Below are 23,498 nucleotides of genomic sequence, written 5' to 3' on the forward strand. Positions count from 1 at the left end.
GCTTCCACAGCTGACAGATTGAGTCCCCCAGAATGCCCAGGGGGCCCCACCTCTTCACTAGATCACTTCAACCTCCAATGCCTCAACTTCTCCATCTGTAAGATGAGCATAATTCTGTTTGCACTTTCTCCTATACAAACTTATTGGGCAAACTTATTGGTCTCTTCATCACCAATATTATTGTATTACCCTCAAAGACTTTACCTTTCTGCTGAGTGGCTCCAAATAGAATCACCATGGGTAGAAGAAATACTTTATTCTATCATAACACAATGAAAGGCTTACTTTGGGCAGCAGGGGTAGGGTAGAGATGGGGGGAGTCGGGATTCCCATAGAAATATATCACTTCTAAATTTCCTGACTAAAGTAGCTCTAATGGCCCATTAGAAAATCATTTCACACCCTCTGCCCTTCAGTGGCCACTTTTCAGTGCCAGGAATTGTTTGGGTGCACAAGTTGGTACGTGTAAGTCACAGGATGTTTTTCTGTCTGCTCAAAGGCAGGGATTGTCTTTCCTGCCTCTCCTGCTGCTCTGGGTAGTGAAAATGCTTCAGGATTTGTCATTTTGAGAATGGCAGGGTTTTTGACCTTGTGTTCCAGACTAGATTAAGAACCAGACAGATTTTAGTATCTGTAAAAATGTCTGCAATGGTTCCAACAGAGAGAGATCTCTAGAATGGATTAAGCTTTACTTTTCTTCCCAAGAAATAACAATGCTTGAGAATGAGGGAACTCAGTGTGTGGTAAGTTAACCTTAGTGATACTAAGCACCAACTATGTCTCTCTAGAGTTGCTGAAGGGAAACTTATGGACTTGGAGAGATAAAGTATAAAGACAATGAAAATTGAAATAAAATTATTTGAAAGAAATTAATTCTAATGAAAGGAGTATGTGAACTAATGACATGACATGGATGGCATGTGCTTACTAGAGGATGCTTCCGGCTCTGAAATTTAACTTTATGAAAAATCCTAGGTTAGAATGCAAAGGAAAGAGTTCGTGAAAGAAGGTATTCTCTTTCTCTCTTTTTTTTTTTAAGTTTATTTATTTTGACAGAGAGGGAGAGAGAGAGAAAATGGGGGAGGGGTAGACACAGAGGGAGGGAGGGGGGGAGAGAGAGAGAGAGAGAATGAGAATGAGAATGAGAATCCCAGGCAGGCTCTGCACGGGCAGCACAGAGCCCCATGCAGGGCTCAAACCCACGAACCATGACCTGAGCCGAAATCAAGAGTCAGATGCTCAACCAACTGAGCCACCCAGGTGCCCTGAGAGAAGCCATTCTTAAATTGACCTTGATGCATAAGTAGGATCTGTACAGGCAGAGAGAATGGAAGTGCCTTCCCAGGAGTGAAAGAGTAAAGTTTGGCGGAGGTGGGGCACAGGGTTTTGTGGGTTTGGGGAGAAGTTATGTGCTAATAAGAAGACTGGGAGGTGAGATTCACCCCGTAGACACTTGTAGGTTGATCAGATTTGGCCTGAGACAGAGGAGATTGAAAATACTTTAGACAACCAGACAAATTATTTAATGGTTCATATCACTCTCATTTGCTTAGAAACCCAAATGCCAGACTTCCAAGAATCTGCATTCGAATTACCTACAAAACTTTAGCAGGGGGGAAATGTGATGGCTTCTGCTCTACCACCCCCCAGCCCTGATTTAGTATTTCAGAACCTTGGAAATAATTAGGGGTAGTGGTAAAGGTAGAGATCCTAATTATTTTTAAGCTCTCCAGTGCAACCAATATTAGGGGCCATGTAGCTTTTAAAGAATTTCATCCTCATATATGATATAAGGATAATGTAGAATACCTCTTAAGTACCCCCTTCCCCAATTTATGTGATCCTATCAGAGTTTTGAAGTTACAAGTAATAGAAACCAATTCTGGCTCATTTAGGTAGAAAAGAAATTTAGTGACAGAATGTTGGGTAGCTTACAGAAGCCAACAGAAGTGTTGAGGTCTGGGCTCAAGAGAATGGGCAAGAACCAAGTGGCCAAGAACACACGCAAGGTCATGGCACAGGAACAGTCTGCTTAGGACACCACCACTGCCACCACCATGATTACTGGACTCCCGTGACTAGCCTTTATCTGTCCCTGTGTCCTATCACGTCCTTATGATCCAGAGTGCCAAGCAAGAGCCTCCTGGGGGCCAAATGTAAGTCATGTGCCTGTGGACTGGTTCCTGGGTATGGGGACAGATAATTAATGTCCCGTCCCCGCCACCCCTCATGTAATGGAAGCGTCTCCAAATCCAAAAGCTGATCAAATGTCAGGCAGATAGCTCTCTGACCAATGCAGGAAAAACGAACTAGAGAGTTTGTCTCCTCCTTCGTCATCTTTCCATGTGTCCACATTCTTTCCTTTCCCTTTCTTTCCTCTCCTCCTTCACTGCCTTTCCCAGATGCCCCATTTTTTCTTGGGCGTGGCATACCTGGTAAACCACCAAGCTCAGTGTGATTGGCTTACTGCTGGTCCTCTCTCTTTATGGAAGTCCTCCCACCCAGCCCACCACCAAATCCAAAACCCTACCTGCAGCTTCCCTGCCTCCGAAGGCAGCCACTCCATCATGGGATTATAAAGCCAAATATCTTTCATCCTTTATCTTTTTCTTATGGGTCCTAATCCTATAACCCATGTCACCTTGAAGTGGTTTATCCCTTTTTTCATATAGCCATTCAGATATTTGTATATAAAACCATTCTATCCCTCATACACCCCCGCCCCCACGTTATCCTCTGCAGGATAAGTATCCTTAGTCCCTTCAGCTGCTCATCATAAGACAGGATTGTCATTTTTAAATGTTAATGCCTAAACTGAATCAAACTCTCTATGTGCAGTCTTATCTAGAAAAGGATTATCACCTTTTGATGCAGACAATATACTTCTCTTAATGCCAATATTGAAAATGCAAATATTGAAATGCCTTTAGTTGGTCTGTTATAAGACTAAGTTGACTGTCGATGAAAACCCATAGATTTGGATTGAAGCTATGTGGTACTCATTTAAAGTATCCCGTGGGATCAGATTCTAACCCAGGAGCCTGAGACCACCATGCTGGCACCAGCATTTAATACAGTCAACCTGATTCACTTGAGAGAACTTCCACATTGCTCTGTGGAAGGACTGAGAAGGTGAGTTTCAGATGCTGCAAACGAAGAGCACAAATCAGCAAGACCCAGTATCTTACATCGTCCATTAGGTGGATCCTTCCCCTACAGAAGTAAATAAGTTGCTAATAGCTATTGATGGACGGAAGATGGTATCAGAAGACAGTTTGGCTTGCAAGAGTATTCTTCTTTATTAAGTTTATTGAGATAGAATTTGCTTACACTCTTTAGCATGATGAATTTTACCCAATTCCTAAAGGATTAGATGGAATGTACTTAAAGTACAAAATTGAGACATTATGCTAAAACATAAGAAAGAAACTGGAGGAAGACCTTTCCAGTTGTACCATTCTATAAATTATGACCAACATGAGTCATGTAAATTACCACCTCAGTCAAGAGGAGAACCATTCCATCACCCTGAAAAGTGTCCCCCTGTGGTCAAACCCTCCCCTCCCCCCATAGCTTCTGGCAACTGCTGATATGTTTGCTGTCCCTGTTGTTTTGCCTTTTCCAGGATGTTATATAAATGGAATCCTACATTAAGTCTTAATTAAGCTACTTAAGTAGCCATTTAAGTCTTTCACTTAGGATAATAATGCATTTGAAGTTCATCCATGCTGTTAAATGTATCAATAGCTCTTCCTTTTCATTGCTGAGTAGCATTCCCTTGTACAGATGTGTCAATCTATGATGCATCTATTCACTCCTTGAATGTGTTAAGTCAGAACAAGATCTGTGTAACATCTCATGAAAGAGAGGTTTTGTGCCCCTTCTAAGTCAAATGCAGCCTATCGGACAGAGAAATCGTTGCTCTTGCATGTGATCTCTGCCCTTCAATCATGCTGGATTGTTATCTTTATAATATCTCCTGAAGCATAGAAAAAAAATATGAAAAGTAGGCTAGAGAGAGTATGTTTTCTTTTTCTTTGCCCGCAAGCATCAGCACAAGATTTTTGTCTATTTTAAATACAGATCTTATTTCTAGCTCTTATTACTCTTTGAAACAAGTTTAAACCCTTCTTATTTTTTTGTTTTTGTTTGTTTGTTTTTCTTTTTAAGGAAAAATATGCTCCACCTTCTCTAAAGGAAATCCATCAGTGTTTTAATGTTACGACTTTTTAATTGAATTTTAATTATTATATAAATAGGGATGCCAGAATTAAAATATATCTTTTAAAGTAGTGTTTTTAGTTTAAAATTGGACTTGTTCCACTAAATGTCTATGGTAATAATTTTGAGATATCTCTGCCAGGAGATATAGTATATCATAAAAACTGCACTCTAAAATTCAGGTTAGAATGGAGAAGGGAGAGGGTGATTTGAAATAATTATGTGATGGGAACGTCTGAATTTGTAACCTCTATATACCTTTGATTTATAATTTGGTAAAAATAACTTTTAAAGAAAACCTTCTTGGATTTCATAACCTCAGTTGAAAACTTGTGGGATGCTGATTACAGCATGGAGATTTATTCTAAAGATTCTAAGCTAAGGCTGGGTATGGTGAATTTGTTTGCTTTTTAATGGGGGCAATCTTAACTTTTTGCATCCTTAACTAAACAATTGTTCACATTATGTATCTATAATCACAGTTCTTGTACCTTCAGCTCTACAGACAGTCCTTTAAGGATACTAGATCCTGCTGTCTCCCTTTCCTATCTGTAACTAAATGCAATTTCCATCAAAATTTGAAAACAATTATTTTGGAACTTGAACAGATGAACTGGAACTCATCTGGAAGAGGGAAAAGTGAGTGATAGCTAAGAAATTTTTGGAAAAATAAGAACAATGAGGAAGGATGTGGGCTGCCTCACCAGAAAGCAAACTATACTTTAAAATTATAGTAATTCGAATAGTGTGGCACAGGAATTACCAAACAGACCAGGTGAACAAAGGAAGGAATCCCAAATAGGCCCATAAATATCAGGAAATTTGGTGTATGAAAAGGAAAGACTTTAAAAATGGAAGAAAAATTATGGTCTGCCTAGCGAATTTTATTGCAATAATTAGCTAAAACTTTTTATGGGAGACTGTGAGGTTAAGTCCTGCCTTAAAATAGATGACTAAATTCCAGATGGGATAAAAAGCTAAACATAAAAATGAAATCTGTGAAGGTATTAGAAGAAAAATAGAATATTATCTAGGGTGGGGAAGCCTCTTAAGTAAGACCATAAATGCAGGAAGTTACAAAGAAGAAGATACAGGAAACTTATGGATGAGATAAAAGTCAAAGGTTATAGGAATGGTTTTGAGGATGATATGAAGGAGTGACTTTCACATCTCACTAACATCCCCACCATATGAGTTTTTGCAAGAATATATTCACAAATCACAGAAGTTTCTCAATGTGCTTACTACAGTGTGTAGACCATGGCACATGCATATAAATTATAGAGCTATTACTATTTCTAAACCCCTTTCCTCACTTACAGTGATTCATGTTTCAAAAATGTGGCTCCATGTTTAAATACATTTTTGTAAAATTCTCATATGTTTTGAAAATCATTGCCTTGTTGTTGATACTCTGAATGCTGTTTTCTACCACTCTCATTACTTCTCAGTGCTGAGGATAAAGGATTCAGTTCTATTATTATATGCCTGACTGTTGGCTTGCAGTATGCTTGGGAATACACTACATTCTAGGGGAGGACATGGGAGAGACAGGGACAAGCGGATGTAAAAGAGGGACGCCTGAGTGTCTCAGTCAGTTAAGCATCTGACTGTTGGTTTCAACTCAGGTCCTGATCTCACAGGTTGGGGGATCAAGTTCCACATTGGGTTCTGCGCTGACAGCATGGAGTCTGCTTAGGATTCTCTCCTTCCCTCTCTCTCTGCCCCTCCCCTGCTCATGCTCTCAAAATAAATTAATAAACTTACAAAATAATTAAGAAAAAAAAAAAAAGTTGCAAAAGAGCCATGAACCTGCTATAGGGTGCACACGGTCTTGTTGATCAACGTGACAAGCACATAAAAACAACCAAGGAGCAATTTGAGGAAGTTTCATCATCAAATGCCAAGTTGAATGTAATCAGCCCAAGGCTGGGCACTGGAGGTGTCTAAGTGTTCGGTGGAACTTCCAAAGGGGACCACCTCTTGAGTTGGGAAGAGATGAATCGAGGAGCCCAACAGTGGTAGATAGACATTTCTGAAAATTTCCCTTGTCCTCTTGCTTTTTTGAAACAGGCATTTTTCTAGCTGAGCCTATACTCTGAGTTTGGGGTGGTTCAATGTGACACTCTAGAATGCTAGGTTAGGAAGTTGAGTTGCTTGCAGGGGCTGCAGTAGAATCAACTTTCTCTGAGCATGTGGGACTGGTATCCACTTCCCCAGCATTTTCAGCTTCGTCACGTGGGTTCTGATTCTTCCCCTTCTCCAATGGCGATTTTTATATGTGGTTAGTTGACTTGTCTCCATATGTAGCCCGGTGGACTTGGATGTAGTCATTGTGAACATTTTCCAGGTATTGCTAAATATCATTTAATTCTCTTAGCAATCCATTTCAGATGAGGAAACTGAGGAATGAATAAATAAATAAATAAATAAATAAATAAATAAATAAATAAATAAATAAATAAATAAATCACTTTAAAGTCCTACAACTGGCAAGTGACAAAGTCTGGATTCAAACCTAGGACTGCCAGGCTCCAAAACCTGCATTCTATCCAATGGGCTGCTAGGTCTAACTCAGCCCGTGCTCCAGTGAGCATCACATCCTCCCCGTGGCACAGGGAGAATTCTGGAAGATCTTCCTGGCTAGAGTCCAGCCGGTTCCAAACACAGCAGCTTTACCATCTCTTTCCCTCTGTACAGAAGGAGGAAGGTGCTCCGGACCAGGAGTCCAGATGGGCTCCGTGAAGCTCCATCGTCATTATTCCTAAATTTTAGCACTTATAGAGTGGTGACAGCCACATATTCCTTACCCACCTCACAAGTTTGTAGTGGTCGGATAGTGATGATGATAGTACTACTACTGACTTTCATAAGATGTAGAGTTACACCAAAGTAAGGCAGTAGTGATAATAGTGTGGAATGTGTAATCCCAGGGGCTCTGATTAGTCTTTTATCCCTCCACTGATACACTTTGCCTGACACTATTCTCTTGACCTTTCCTCCCACTCTCTCCTACATGAAGGCTGTGAGTAGCAAATCCAAACTTTACTGTATAAGGAATGGAAAACAGACCTGTTAGATGAAGGCATCCATTAGAAATGCGGGCCTGTCTTAAAGAAGCTATGGCTGGGGACTCCTCCCTTCGCAAGAACTTCTAGGTGAGGTCTGAGCAATGCAAATGACTGAAGTCTTTAATTCTGTTATGTAACATGTGCTGTCCATGCTTGGCTGACAAGATGGCAGCCCGTTGCTACTGCTACAGGAAAAGGAAGGAACAACTGCCGGGTTAAAACACGTGTTCTGATGACCTGTCAGATGGCGTAGGGGAAAGGACAAAGAGGAAACTGAGCCTCTCCCAAAGTTTAGGGCCCTTTAGAAACCTGTGTGAAACATGAATAGTACACATTGACATCTTTATTGGGTTTGTTTGCTTTTTAAATACCCTCTGACGCATGTTTAGTGAGGAGAGAAGCTGATAGGACATATAATGCCTGTTGGCCCTGAGCCAGGGGGAAATCACCACTCAGTGGTTTGAGCTCTCTGAAACTCACCGTACCACAAGACCCCACCCTCGGGCAGGAGGTCACACATTACAAACCTGTGACAGGGAAGTTACTAAGAATTGGCAAAGGTGTTCGGAGGTCCTGTTGTTAAAGGTGATCATGGAGTCAACTTCAGTTGTCTTGCTAAAATTCAAGAAATAAAAAATTGCTTAAACATTTTCCCCTCTGAAATTATTTAAGAATCTCAGAGCAGATACTGAATGGGAAAATAGTTGGTGTTTCTGTGACTCAGTTACCCACATGACTTCATCTCGTGGATGATCAGCTCTAGCCACCCTAGTGGTTTTGTCCGTTGTATAGTCCTAAATCATTTCCCTTGCTTGGCAATATCTTTGTTGCTATGCCTTTAAAAAGTCGTGAAAGACAGGGCACCTGGATGGTTCAGTCAGTTGAGGATCCAACTTCGGCTCAGGTCACGATCTCGTGGTTTGTGAGTTCGAGCCCTACATTGGGCTCCATCGCTGGCACCTTGGAGCCTGCAGCCTGCTTCCGATTCTGTGTCTCCCTCGCTCTCTGCCCCTCCCCCACTCACACTCTGTCTCTCTCTCTCAAAAATAAACATGAAAAAATTAAAAAAAAAACAAATTAATGAGGAACATACAGTGATGGTTCTCCTAAAGATGATCTTCACCAGATCTTAGGTGCCATTAATCTGATCAAAATGTATACATAACATCTGTCTCTTGTTCTAGTCAATGTTGCTGCTGTTTATTGGAGTAAAGACTATTTACCCCACAATGTATTGTGTCAGAAGAAATGATTATAAGTTGCAGCTGGAAATCTCTGTCATTCCTTTTCATCTAAATACGAAACATAATGATTTTTAAAATAAACCAGGACATTTTATACAATCCAAATGCAAAAATTCTAAAGATTCAAGAATTAAAACAGCAGGGTAATGTTTTTCCCGTTATTGATGCCATAAGTATCACATAGGTAATTTTTCCCTGTATTTTTATTTTTTTTTATTTATTTATTTTTTTTTTTAAATTTTTTTTTTTTCAACGTTTATTTATTTTTGGGACAGAGAGAGACAGAGCATGAACGGGGGAGGAGCAGAGAGAGAGGGAGACACAGAATCGGAAACAGGCTCCAGGCTCTGAGCCATCAGCCCAGAGCCCGATGCGGGGCTCGAACCCACGGACCGCGAGATCGTGACCTGGCTGAAGTCGGACGCTTAACCGACTGCGCCACCCAGGCGTCCCTCCCTGTATTTTTAAAACACATATTTTAAATATTTTTCAGTGATATATAGTATTTAAATTTGAGTCAATAGATCATCTTTGTTCTTACGGATTAATCTGAAGTAAATGAAACAGCATGCATTACTTGGGAAACAGGGAAATACATCTTGATATTTTGAAAGATTTGTACTAAAAGGGGCTTTAAGTCACTTCAATAGCATATCTAATATATGTATTTAAAATCTTGTGGTTATATAACCATGAAAAACATGATGAAGTTATCTTAAGCAGGTCTTAGAGGCTTTACAAGATTGCATCTTACTGTGAAAGAAGTTCAAGAGTCAAAGTCATGGAAAAGCTGAAAGGGGTGGGGCGAGGCTGTATTCATTTTCTCTGAGTGATGTAAGAAAGTACCACAAACGCAATGGCTTCCAGCAGCAGAAACGTCTTTTCTCATGGTTCTGGAGGTTAGCAGTCCAAAATCAAGTTGTCAACAGAGATGGTTCCTCCCAGAGACTCTAGGAAAGAAATGTCTCGGTCTGTCAGCCTTCATCTCTGTAGGAAATCCCGGGCATTTCTTGGCCTATAGATGTATCACACCAATCTCCACCTCCAGCTACATACCACCACCTTCTCTGGGTCTCTGTGTGTTCTTTTCTGTCTCTTATAAGGACACTTTCTTTGGATTCAGAGTCCACCCCGATACAGTGTAATCCTTAAGTAATTACATGTGCAATGCAGAGGCCCTCTTTCCGTGTAACATCACATTCTGAGGCTCTAGGTAGGCGTGTATGGGGGAGGAGGGGTGCAGGGGGAGCCATTCAACCCAGAAGCTTTCCACTATGACATCTCCAGTGTGAGCGGAATTAGAATTCACGGTCAAATTCCAACCCAGAGCCTTGAACGTGATCTTAATTTCTGCCTGGACCTTCTCTCCTCATTCCAGACCCCATGCTTCAGTCTCCTCTCAGCCTAGCTGACTTCTGCTGGACCTCAGACCCCTGGTTCTTCCTGAAGGAAACCTTTCATGTTCACATCCATCCCCAAAGCAGGCCAGGCCCTCTTTTAGAAGTTTCTGAAGTAACCTGTGCTTCTGTTGGAACATTCTTCATATAATTAATATCATTTTAAAATTTATAGAATATAAATTCATATTATATGTTTTTATTTTACATATCAATATTTTAAAATATTTACCTAGTAGCTAATAAATTTTATTAAGATCTATTAATTTTTATCTTGCTGTTTTGTTATATAAAATTTTATTTCTGTGATAATATATAATTTATAATATAAATGTTATGTTAAAAATATAACCTGTTACATTATGTCGATTATGTCAATGATATATAATGTCAATATAACATATATTAATATATAACAATGATATATAATGTCAATATAACATTAACAATAATATGTTATATTATTGACATAATATAATTCATAATATACTATAATAATTATAGAGTTAATTATAAAATTGGCACATTAATTTGTAACATTAATTATAGGTTCACTGTGAAATCTATGAGGGCAGAAGTCAACTACCTTATTCTATTCTTTGTCAGCACTGAGCCAGCATGCCTGCTCTGCATATTTTGAGCCTTATTCTCTGCATATCATCTCCTTAATTTTCAGAGAAAATCTTTTCCTTGGCACGACTGAGTCTCTTGTGTCTGCTACTAAATGCCTCATGGGAAGCCCCCTTTTGGGGGCTGGGGGAGTAGTTGTGTGTTTTTTTATCTTCACCTCCACATTCATTCATGGAAGCTGGGGAGTGATTTATGGTTGGATTCGGTGTTATCAGAAAGGTGTCTTTGTGTTGTCTTGAAATCCAAGGCAGGGCATTTTAAATACAACTTCATTAATTGGCCCTGTTAAGATTTAAGAAAAGAATGAAATCTGAAAACCCACTTTTCTTACTTGTTCTTCCTCTAAGTTGCTTTTTGTCTTGTTTTCCTTCTATTCCTCACCTCTGCCCTAGAGAGAGAGAATTGGGACATCTAAACTTTAAAAACCAGACTTTTTAAAAAATGTTTATATTTATTTTGGGAGAGAGTGCATGTACACGGTGGGGGTGGGGAAGCAGGGCAGGAAGTGCAGAGAGAAAGGGAGAGAGAGAGAGAATCCCAAGCAGCCTCCGTGCTGACGGGCTCCATCCCACGACCACAAGATCAGGACCTGAGCCAATACCAAGAGTCAGACACTTCACCCACTGAGCCCCCAGGAGCTCCCGGACATTTTCCTTAGACCGGAACTGTAGACTCTGATGTGGAACTTAAGCCACTTGAAAGAGTCTGTGAGAGGCCCCTTTGGACTTTGCCTCATACTTACATTTATGTCTTGAAGATATTTCTAGTGAAATTGGGCCTTATAAGCTTTGTGCCTGATAATGTAAAGATTTCTCCTTTTCAGTTCTTGAAGAAACAGCAGTATTGAAATTTGCCACCCATCTGCTTTGTCCAACAAAGCTTTTCACTCTCTTAAGTCATCTAAGAGATCATGTCCTTTTGCCCAAAGCCAAAGTATCAGGAAGGGCCCTTCTGAGAACAGGTGATGCCGACATGTCCATCCTTTGAGAAGTTGAACAGGGAAAGTAAACACCTCTCATCTTGATGTTCTCAGTACACCATAAAAGCAAATTTTAAAAGACTGCAGTTAAATCTCTTTAGAAGGAAATCTCTGAAGAGAACTCAGGATGCAAGGTGTTAACAGCAAAAAAAAAACCCTCCTAGTTATTGAGAGTTGCTGTATTTTCTGAAATATGGTGTCCTGGGTCTTTCCCAGAGCCCACGTGGAGCATATGGGTGCCCTGACCCCTGATCACTGCTGTCTTCATAAAGCTCCAATCTCTGTGAAAAGTGGGTGTGGTTTGGTCCCCAGTTTGGGAAGCCAGAACAAGCTAAGATACCCCTTTATCTGTGAGAAATACTTGAGTCTAAATGGAACAGTGCCACAATGGAAAACTCTCATATTTTCTTCCCGCAGAGATTCAAGAAGGTCCTCTGGTCAATGCTTTTGTTTCCCTCACTTCCAGACTCTTCCAGATCACACTTCCTGGTGTGCAATTCAAGAAATAACTTTTTGGGGTATTTGTTTTTCCAGGCGGCCCATGGCTCTGATTTTGTTTTTGGATGTTTTCTGTTTGCTCGAGGTTGGAGGGTTCCAAGTTTAGCATGTGCTGTCTGCCAGCTATTTCCTGTTGAGAACTCTTGGTAACAAAGTGAGCTGCTAATATTCTAAAACATGCTTGTGACTCAAATACCCACACCTGTGTGCACCTCTCACAAAAGTAGAGATGCTGGCTGTTCATGCTGGGAGTGTTTCCCCCTAGAGTTGAAATCATGTATCTACAGAGACCCTCTCTAGACATTTAAAAAATATCATAATGTTTGACTGTCTAATGGCATTGTAATATGTTGAAACGTTTAATATTAAAACAACTGGGCTTTTGAAATCCCTGCCTCAGAAAAGTAAAAGATGCCCTTTTAAAGGAGGCAACAGAACCAAAAGGGAGAGTTGTTGTCCAGTTATCTGTGACAAATGGCAGAAAGGTCAGAGAGAGAGGATGCTGAGAGAGGGGCAGCGTTTCTGCTCGTGCACACATGCATCTGATTTAATCGTGGCAGTTGCCCATGTCAGCGGCCCACATATTTTGCAGAGTTTCAGCGGTCAGCCCATCTCACAGCGTGGTTGGTTGGGATAAGCAACCTCCCAGGCTCCACCCTGAGTCCTGGGTCAGTTCCAGGACCTCTGGGACCATCCTCGGGGTTCAGGTCAGGCCAGAGAGCTTGCAATTTCTCCGGGAGTTGGAGGCTGACCCCAGCCAGATGGACATGGAAGCAAAACAAGAGGCCACCCTTGGTCTGTGTTTTGAAAGACATGTGCCTTTCTCTCTCTGGCAGAGAATATGGCCTGCAATTGGCCACAGTCCATGCTGATTGCCTATATGAGCCTGATCCCCCACAGCACACACACACCCCTTCTTCTCCGTGGAACCACATAGTCCACGAGACCCCCAGAACGCCTGTGAGGGGCACCTGGGTGGCTCAGTTGGTTAAGTGTCTGACTCTTGATTTCGGTTCATGTCATGATCTCACGGTTCATGAGATAGAGCCCCAAGACAGGCTCTGCGCTGACAGCACGGAGCCTGCATGGGATTCTCTCTCTCCTTTTTTCTCTGCCCCTCCCCACTTCGTGTGCTCTCTCTCTCTCTCAAATACACTTTAAAAACAATGCCTCTCTGTGAGGGCTCTGTGTCTAACACACATTTGCTCTGCCTTTTCAGATCTTTGGTTTTAGAATAATTTCTGACTCTGCCTATCCTTGTGAATTTGGTTTCTCCAGAACCCATTCCCCTTGCCCCCACCTGGACTTGACTGTGGTTCTCTCTGCTTCATTCAGACCACAGAATCTGACCACTCCCTTCTGTGAGTTTGCTTTTCATCCAGGACAATGTCAGCAGACCAGTCTAACAGGCTGACCTACGATCACCTAGCAAATTTCTGAAAGGGAAAGGGGCTAGCACTGGTATTTATTATGTACCACATGGGAAACCAGCCCACGTAGTCCATTATTCTATTCAATCCTCCCAATGACCATAGGTCTACAAGACTCAGGGGTCAGTCTCTGAGGTTTAATGTCCTGCCCAAGGGCCCAAAGTGGCAGTGCTGACACCTGAACCAAGCATAATCTTGCTCCAAATACTTGATACTGAGATGAAGTTTGGTGAAGTTGTTTAGGTATTGAGTGAAGAGAGTCTAATCCAAAGGAGCACCTTGGCAAAAGGAGCCTCTTGCCCTTTGGTTTTTTCCTGCCATCAGCAAACAGGTTTAAATGCCGATCATCCAACTTGACTTCTCAAGAATGCTCTGCTGGCTGCTTCTGTACCCAGATTAGCTGAGTCCTACGCATCCCTCACAACCTTTTTTGGCTACTGTTATTTCCTATCACCTCCTTTTTGGGACATACTTTGTTATTTTCTTTATATTGCCCTCATTCACGCTCTCCAGGAAGCAGATGCTGAGTTAGAGCTAAGAGTGCAAAATGTCCTGGGAAAGAAAACGGGAGGAAGCGGTGCTGGGCAGGGGAGCCACACACCGTGCTGCCCACCTGACAAAGTCGGTCAGCCCAACAGGGGGCTCTGAGAACAAGTGTGCCTGGGGGAACTCTGCACTGGGTAGCAATGGCCAGGCCCCATCTCCCAGTTGTCAGGAAGCAAGAAGATCCTGTCTTCTCAAGGTCCTTCTAGCCAGACTAAGCATCATATTGACATGAGGCAGATTAACAGGAGAAAATCAAATTTAATAGCATACATACAAGGAATCCACACAGACATAGAAATATCAAAGACAGGCAAAAAGAGGTCTATGTGTCATTCTGAACTAAGAGGAAGGAGATAGGGGTCTTGGACTTCAAAAAGAGGGAATGCAATTCACAGGAAGATGAAAAAGAATGAATGTTTGGTAAACAGATGTTTGCTGGGCCACTCAAACAATGAGTTTGAACAAACTGGCCTTGCTAGGTTCCTCCCTGACCATCATATCTAGTTCACAGTACAATGCAGTTATCTATGCTGATAGCTCTCTTCCTGGAGCAGTTCCTCTATCTAAATTCTTTTCAGGCCTTTGTAAAACATTGGAGTTGCCAAAACTGCTGAGTTTGATTGTTTTTTAACTCAAAATAATCTTCACACCAAAGTGGCCCATTTGGGACAACCTGCCCTTGGCCCCTATACCATCTTGCTTGCCATTGGCCAGAAATTGCCCCAGGAGAGCATGACTTTGACTTGAAAGCTGAGGGGGACCCTGATGAAGCTCACAGCTGGAGGTCCTGACCTAACTAACACTCCTCACCAGCTGGACAGCAAGTGCTTACTTGAGGGGACATCTGAGTGGTACTTCAGCCCAGAGATTTACCTGCCTCATGCCCATTCTGACCCATGTGGGCCCATCACCACTTGACAGCACGTTATCTTGGACAAGAATGCACAGGAACAATGAATATGGTATTAAGGTGCCTCTTACGGCCAGAAAGTGTACACAGACTACCTGCAGTCAGAAGGGGCAGTTCATCGTAGAAGGAGAGGTGTGCAGTGCGTAATACTGGTCTGGGGTGGGGGCACTGTGGAGAGGGAGGGGGTGACTGAGTTCCAGAGTGTGCCTGAGGGAGAGGCCATCGCCGGAGGGCATATCTTGTGTTGGCCGTTTTGTGTGGCCTTGGCTGGGTTGGGGGCCAGGTTGGTTCCTTAATCCTCTGATACTGGCTAATCTGAGCAAGTATTGCATCTGCTTTTCCGGGATTCCCAGGGACTGTCTCAGCTCATACCTGAGAGATGGAATGAGAGCTGGCCACTTCCACCCACACCCCAAGAAACCACCTCACCCCTCCCAAATACTAACCTGCCTTCTGGACCTGCCTAAAAGTACCTCTTGTTTTCCCTAGGGCCCTTTTCTTATGGGTGTGGGACATATTCTGGGTTGTTAACATATCACTAAAATGGAATCCCTTGTGATATTTAAAGTGGGGAGAGGGTTCTTTTGGCTATTGGAAGTTGTAGGCCTTCTCCTTCATCCAAACTTATCATAATGACCACCAGTAGGATGGGGCTTGGCTACAGTGAATCCCAAGGTCCCTGGCTGGGTTTGTTTGTGATCAGGTGGGAATTTGAATCCCAGCTCCACCCTTGCTGGCTCTGAGACCTGGAGCCAGTTATTCTCCAGTTTTCCCCTCTCTGAAACCTGACCCGTAACATCAACCTTAGGGTTGCTTTAGGCTGACATGAGGCAGAGTGCATGTGCAGTTAACTCTGTACACAGCATGGAGTTACAGCATAATATGGGTATTCGCGCCCCCCTGTCTATTATAACTCCAGTGCGCTTTTGGAGCTTCTCTTATCAACACACCATTAAAAGTAAGTTTTACAGTTTCGAATCAGCCTTGATGCTTGTGCATCCGATAATTTCAGCTTTCTTTAACACTTGCAGTTTTGTTTAAAATCTCAGTAGACAATTGCAAACATACAAATGCCTCTGTATGTTCCTTGTCTGAACATAACTAAGAACCAGGGGTCACGAAGATACTCAACGATGCCACAGTTCCAGTTGGTCAATATGAAGAGTGCGCTGATGAGAAGCCAAGATTTTTCAGTGTTCTGTTAACATCTGTAAGGACTTGGCTGATGTGTTTCTCTAGGCCAGAGTTCTGTCTTGCTTGTAACTGAGGTTCTCCAAACCAAGAAGGGTTCTAGAGGATCATGCAGATGGATGAACAAGAGGGAAAACAGCCACCAAATCCAACTTCTTAGAAGCACTCTTTGCTAGAGAAGGTTGCCAAACTTAGAAAGCCAGTTTACAGGAAACTTTGTAGATGAGGAGCTCTGTCCAGCCCAGCTCTGCCAGCCACAGAACCTTGGAAAAGAAAGAAAAAGAAGAAAAGAAAATCATACTTAAAAAAAATTTCTCAATACGCTGTATAGAAGAGATTCAAGAGAAGAACAGTGTGTGACATTAGTGGAACACACTGATAGAAGTACTCATTTTGCAATTTCTTAAGTATCTTTTCTGTGCTGACTTCAAAACAGTGAAAGAAATTCGGAAAAGAAGCCCACTATCTTGATGGAAGCTGTTTTGATATAAGTGAAACCAGGCTTGGAGTGAGGTGGGGGCAGACTCTGGCCAAGCCAATGGAACAGACCCTGGAAGGATTGAGGCAAGCTGGGGAAATTGTTTCAAGATGCAGCTGGAGCCACTTGAAAGGGGAGAGAACTGGAGGGTACAGACATTTCATCAGTGTTTGCATTAGTGTGTGAGTAGCTTGATGTGCGTTCTGAGATGCCTAGGCCTACAGAAGCCTCCCTTCTCTTAGCATCACCTCTGGGGAGGGGGAGGAGGGTGACTGTCTTTTAAATAGTGCAGTGTGAGAGTTTGAGGATTACTAGCTGGTGGTGAACTCTCAGATTTGGTTGGCTTTAGGGAAGAGGGAGAGAAAGGGAGAATGTGTGTTGCTAATTCTCATAGCTTCCAGTGGCTTTCACCACAGGGAACATGGAAGCTGTGGCAGGGGCAATATGGAACTCAGTCTCTGTGTCATCTTTAACACATTTCTCAGCACTTGGTAACCCCGAGGCTGGAAAACAGATTGAGCATAATCTCTGGGACATGGTTTGGCTTCAGTAAGCCTTGAGCACCACTGATCTTGCCCTCTTTCAAGGAAAGTCCAAGGGCAGTACCACATGTAGGGAAGCATAGGAATTGCCATAGGAAATGCACCTGGCAAGGCTAGAAAGTTGGATCTCAGGCAAGACTCAAGACAGGCAGAGGGCTTTCTTGAATTTCATGTGTCTTACACTGGGCCCATCTTCAGCTCTAGGGACACATCCTAGCAAAGACCTCTGGTGATATGAAGCATCATCTTTTGCTGGCCAGGGAACAAGGCATAGGGGAGATATGGAAGGGTCATTAGCACCAATCGAGGCAAAAGAAGTACAGAGAAGACTCTGAGTCTCATAATAATCTGTTGCTGGTAATTTGTCCTGGACAAAAATAGCATGGAGAAAATTAAAAACGAAATCCTGTTGATGTGAATGCATAGTAACATGAATATGTTAGTATATAAATTATATACTACGACATTAGCATAGTATTTGGATCATTTGCCTAGTCAATGTTAATGAGGAAAGATTTCCTTTTGCAGCAGAATTGGTTTATGATAATAGTGGCACAGTAGGAAAAAATCTAGGAGACCAAATGGGAAGGACTGCATAGTCCACCTAAGTGCAGTCATGTGAGAATTTTTAAATGTGGGAGAGGCTACCAGGGGTTTCCATAGCCCAAACTGGAAGGACTGGTGGGTATGACAGGAGGACATGTGAGACCAATAGGTGAGGTGCTAGCAAGTCTGTCTGAGGGCTGTCTCCTCAGGATAATTGGGTATGATCTGAAGGAAAGTGAAAAAGACATCAAAAGAGCACGTTTGCACAAATCAAGACTTTATAAGAGGTAAATGGCAGAATCCAGAAGGAGGTAGAGTTGGGTGACTAAGAACCTACTAAGAAGGAGTTGTTTTTAAGATGCAGGACACAAGAGACTACGTATTAGATGATTCCATTTACATGAAATGGTTGGAAGAGGCAGCCCTGTAGAAACAAAGTGGCGGCTGGGATGGGGAACGGGCATTAACTGTAACGGCATGAGGGGTCTTAATGGGGTGATGAAAATGTTCTAAAACGGATTTATGGTGTTTGCACAACTTGATAAATTTCCTTAAAATACTTAATTGTACATTTGAAACAGATAAATTATATGCTGTGCAAAGTATATCTCAATAAAGTCATTTTTTAATGATTTTTTTTAAATAGAAGGGATCTTCTCATTGACCCTTCATTTTCATTATGGTGCTTTTTATGTGACAGCCACCATGCTAATGTAGGAGGGCATAAAGATGAAGATCTTCACAAACAGAGGGCATAAATAAGCAGTTTTCAAAGAAGGCAAATGATTAATAATTTTGACCTCACTAGTCATCACTGGTTTGCAAATTATGACATGAGGTAGCTTTTGACTATCAGACTGACAAAAATTAAAAAGTGACAATATTCAGAAACAAACAGTTCTCTAAGACACTACAGCTGGGATTCTAAATTGTTACCCCCTTTCGAGAGGAAAGATTAGAATTACATATGAAACCCTTGAATATGCTCTTGATGAGCAAGAACTTTGGACCCAGAAAATCAACCCAAAGGAATTTATCTTTAGGGGTCTTAAAATGCCATGAATATTCTTGCACCTCCCAAGTTTCTGTCTCCAGACTAGTCCTCTGCTCCAAAATCCAGACTTAGAGAGCTAGCTGCCCACATGCTCATATCAAGCTCAACGAGTCCAGAACTGAACTCCAGAATAGATGTATGCATTCAGAGTAGGTCAGAGAGCCCCAAACCCAAAGGCTACTTGTTCTACCAGCTCAGGTGATGACAACTCCATCTTTCTAGTTGTGAAAGCCAAACACTTCATCTCTCACTTTCTCTCATACCCTATATCACAACCAAAAGCACAGGCTATTGACTCTTCCTTCAGAATCCATCATGATTCTGGCCACTTCTTACCATCTCCGTGGCTACTCTCTGCTGAGCCAGCTTATCTTTTGCTGGAATTTCTGAAGATGATCTTCCATCTGGTCTTCGTCCTTCTACCGTTGCCCCCACCACAGTCCATTCTCAACACAGAAACAAAGGGGATCATTTTAAAACATAGTACGTATCACATTACTCCTCTGCTCAAAACTAAAGAGCCCCCCCATTTTGCATAGAAGTCTTTACAACTGCTTATACAGCCCTCCATAAACCAGTCTCTGTTACCTCATCTCCTATTATTCTCCTCTCTTGCCCCTTTTCTCAAGCCTATTCCTCAGACACACCAGGAACGCTTCCAATTCATCACTCTTGCACTGGCTCTTCCCTCTGTCTGGAACACTTTGCTCCCAGGCAGCAGCATGGCCAACCCTTTCATCTTCTTCAAGTCTTTGCTCAGTGTGTTATTCCCAGTGGGGCCACCTCAGGCACAGCATTTAAAGTTTCAACCTGGCTCTTCCAACTCCTGGCATGCTTGATCCTCTGTATCCTGTTCAGTGTTTTCTGTTTTCCATAGCACGTCTCACCTTCTAACATATGATATAGTTGGATGCTTATTTTAACAGGTCCATTGTTTGTTGCCTATCTCTCCCTCCTAGATAGTAAGCTCCACAAAGACAGGAATCATTTTGTTCACTGCTGTACCCCCCAAATGCCTAACAGTGCTTGGCATATAACTATTTGTTGAATGAATGAATGAATGAATGAATGAATGAATGAATGAATTTGTAATGAGCAAATAGTCATTTTATAAACAAAAAACAAGCATTATGTCATAAGGAAAAAAAGTGATATGAGTTCCCATGTATATTGTCTGAGCTCATCACTCCATTCATGAGGTGTGATTGACTCATTCATGTACAGCAAAGTCTGACTCTCCCAGCATTCTTTCTGGCCCCATGGAGAACGTGACCAACATCATCAAGATGACCTAGCAAAGCAATGTGGCTGGAGTTTTGATTTGATTCTGTATAGGTTGCAGGTTGATCTCATAAAGTTATAAGAAACCCTGATTCACTCACAGTAATTTAATAAAGAAATGCAATCAGTTGCAAATAGAAGCCTGGAAGTTCTCTTTTAAGGGCCAGTATCTCTGTAGTATGTTTTATTAGGTCAGTTCTCACCATTGATCAGGCATCTCCTACTTAATTTAGCTTCTGAGTTTCTCTTTTCGAAAGGTATATGGTGGCTTAAAAAAAAAACACTTTTATTGATTTAGGCAGAAATGAGGTGCATGAAAACCTTTGAGAAAAACTGGAACTTCATGTCAACCTGCTGCTATATGTTAGAAAGGACCACAACTCTGCTTCCTTTCTATTAAGCTGTACTGCAGTTGAAAATGTGTAGTGCATCCTAACATAGAGGCTACATAAATCATTTTTGTTAGTTTGAGATGTGAGTTTTTAAGATAAATATGAAAATCAATGATTTCTTGTTACGGGGAAGTCAAAACAATTTTTCCATTAATCATATGATTTAGCTGCTTTTTATCCAGTGTTTTTCTGCAGTGTCTCTCCTACCCCCACCCCTTTGCATCCAGAAGCTATCTTGGCAGGAAACAGAAAAAGAATCAGCTGTGCTTCTGTACAGAAATGGATATTGCAGCCAATGGTTGCAGGAAATGGAATTCAAGTAGGGACAGGGCAGAAGTGAGTACACTTAACACGGATGAACACAAATGTAGCTTCTGCCTTTGAGGCTGACACACTGAATTCAATCAGTGTTTATAGAATCAGACAGTAGAACACCCACCTTCTTTCTTACACCCCTTAGTATAGTTTCTCTTCTGTTTGATATGCCTTAAAAGATTCAGTATTGGTTTGTATAAGATGCATGTTTATTTTTATTTCTTAGTCGCTGGTATTAAGAGAAATATATTATTAAGCTCCTTTTCTAAGTTCAATGCTGGGGAGCAGAACCAATTATAAACTGAGTTACTCTGTATATTATCCTGCTGTATGCCAAGAACTACAATTTTACTCTACTAGTAAGCTAACCAATTTGGCCTGCCTGGTTTCATGAATGCCGGTGGAAAGCATGAGACACTTGGATCAAAGATGGAAGACAGTTTATTATTCATAGAAATAGCAGTCGCTAGAGTATCAGCATATTTGCCCCAATTCCCCTGAAGGCAATATGGATCTCTGTCCTGCTGTATAGATGGATATGACTGAAATTTTGCTGCTAAGCTGTGTGGTGGTAGCAAGTTTTGGTAGCTGATAATTTGAATTGGATTTGAATGGTAATATTGTATTCTAGGTCAGAAAAAATTCTTAAATAAATATTTAACCTGATTTTGCAATATCAACTTGTTTGCCAATCCAAGTTGTATGATAAAAAATAATACAGATTTTATAATAAGAGAACATATTCATGTATTCATATTCTCTATTCTTGACTCCACATGAAGGAGAAGAGGAAAGAGTGGCCGACCCCCAGCTGTTGATGCTGGATGAGGACGAGAGATTCAGCTAAGCTGGACTTTATCAGTCACCTCTCTCACCCAGCGGTTGGAATATGGTGCTCTATTCATTTATACTCTAAGCCTAGACTCTGGTCTATTTTCAAAGTCTTATTGGTGCCTGAGCCCCATCTTTCTCCATCTAATCAGGGCTAACTTTCTCTCTCACGGCCCCAGCAAAGAAGTAGATGGATTTATTTTCAGAAATGGCCATATGAGCACACAAGGATATCAGGCACTCTTTTCAGCACAAAATTCACCCCCAAATTCTATTTTACAGAGTCCCCAGAGAAAGTCTGGCTCATTCTAGGAAGGGTTGTAGAATCTGTGAGGAGTAAGCCCAACATTCAAGGTAGCTGGGAGGCAACAGCTGAGAGAGACTGCCCGTGGGGAATCTTGTTACTAAATGACTCCTGGAGATGTTTGTCATCTTCCCACCCCCTCTCATGGAGCTGTTTGAACTTGCCTCCCTCTGTTTCCCAGCCGAGATTTCGCTGGGAAATTAATCTGTATATATTTAACACTTCCTCTCAACCCATTCTTCTCTGGGAACCTACAGATTTACAACCTCAGACAGCCCTCTGGATTAATTAGGCTTAGCAGGTTTTCAAAGGACCACAAACAGCTTCTTAACCTCCCATTACTTCTTAGGCAAGAGGCAATCATGAGCAAGAACAGTCGATCTCCATTCATCTTGTGTGTTACACAGGGCGGCTATTAGCAGTTAGTCCCATTGTGTAAAACTCCTGCCTGGACGTAGGAACTCCTCTATAAACATCTTGTTCCTCTACTGTCTATCCTGGGGGCCTGACTCACTCAGATGAAGTGAGAATGTCTGCTTTGCCAAAAAGTCTGAGTTCTGGAATTCCTTTATGTTGTCTGAGTTATACAGTGTTTTCAAGGCATTGGGGTGCAGGCCACCCAGGGGTGGTGAGCCAACTGACTCTGAATCACACATATGTATACACCAATGGATCTGCCTGGCAGCTCCCTTCTGTGGGTTCACACTATGTACCAGGCATCGGTAACTGATGGCCAAATGCCCAAGATGATTTTCAAAGGCACCTGGACATACTGCTCCTTCTGAGGACTTTGGCAGAACAGTCTAGAATATCAGAATTGCATAGCTGCCTCATGCCTTCTTTTGATAGAATTAGGGCATGGATAAATAATGTGTGTCCTTGGCCTTCCAACACCTACTGTCTCTGCCCCTCTCATCTCCTGCCTCCCTGTCCTTGTTCTTTAAACTCCAGGCAGCTTTATCCCTCTAGCTTTTCCTAGCACCCAACCCTACCTGCCAGTCCTTCCTGGGCCTTCCACCCCTGGAGAACCCAGATGCCAGAATTATGATAGAGCATCAAGAAACACAGGAGGTACTCAAAGCTATTTTATTTTATTTTTATTTTATTTTATTTTATTTATTATAAAGCACTTTTTGAGAGGAAAGGGAGGTAGAAGGGATTAAGTTACAAAGGTGTTTGCAAAGGCCAAGTGAAGTGAGGAACCTCAATACATTCCACAGGGAGGATTCTAGGCTAGAATTTAGAACTTCATTTCTGGATATGCTTGTCTTTCCTCATTTATCTTAAGGCCATCCTGGGATGGTCAAAATCAAATTAATCAATAATTTTATATGTCAGAGGACAGTTTCAAATTTGGGGAAGAAACCAAAAAATTACTGAAGAGGAGACCTATTTTTCTGGACCAGGATTATATTCCATTTCTTCTTTCTCAAAGACTAACTTTGAAGTTTAAAGATTCTCATGGTGGGTAGGAATCCTTTTGAACTGAAAAGGGATTTGGACATATGAATTAGCTAGAAAGGCACTGGAAAAGTTTGGTGAGTCATTTCAGTACAGATGGATAGGGAATATGGAGGCATTACATATAAGGTGGATGGAAGAACTCTAAGAAAACTACCCCCAGCCTAACAGTCTTTC

The 23,498-nt window shown here is 41.8% G+C and overlaps 1 protein-coding gene and 1 long non-coding RNA gene across 7 annotated transcripts in view; one reads left to right on the plus strand and one right to left on the minus strand.

Annotated features, from left to right (window-relative positions):
• PDZD2 (PDZ domain containing 2) overlaps positions 1-23,498 on the plus strand; it is a 313,071-nt gene that overhangs the window by 183,029 nt on the left and 106,544 nt on the right. The window lies entirely within an intron of this gene.
• Positions 6,096-8,304, minus strand: LOC147584052 (uncharacterized). Its single transcript, XR_015240603.1, has 2 exons — positions 7,820-8,304; positions 6,096-6,623 (listed from the first exon to the last, which is right to left on the minus strand). It is a non-coding gene; the product is annotated as an uncharacterized LOC147584052 (long non-coding RNA).

The sequence above is a fragment of the Puma concolor genome, chromosome A1 (assembly GCF_028749965.1).
Source record: "Puma concolor isolate L17-30 chromosome A1, mPumCon1.1.hap2, whole genome shotgun sequence".
Lineage (NCBI taxonomy): Eukaryota > Metazoa > Chordata > Mammalia > Carnivora > Felidae > Puma > Puma concolor.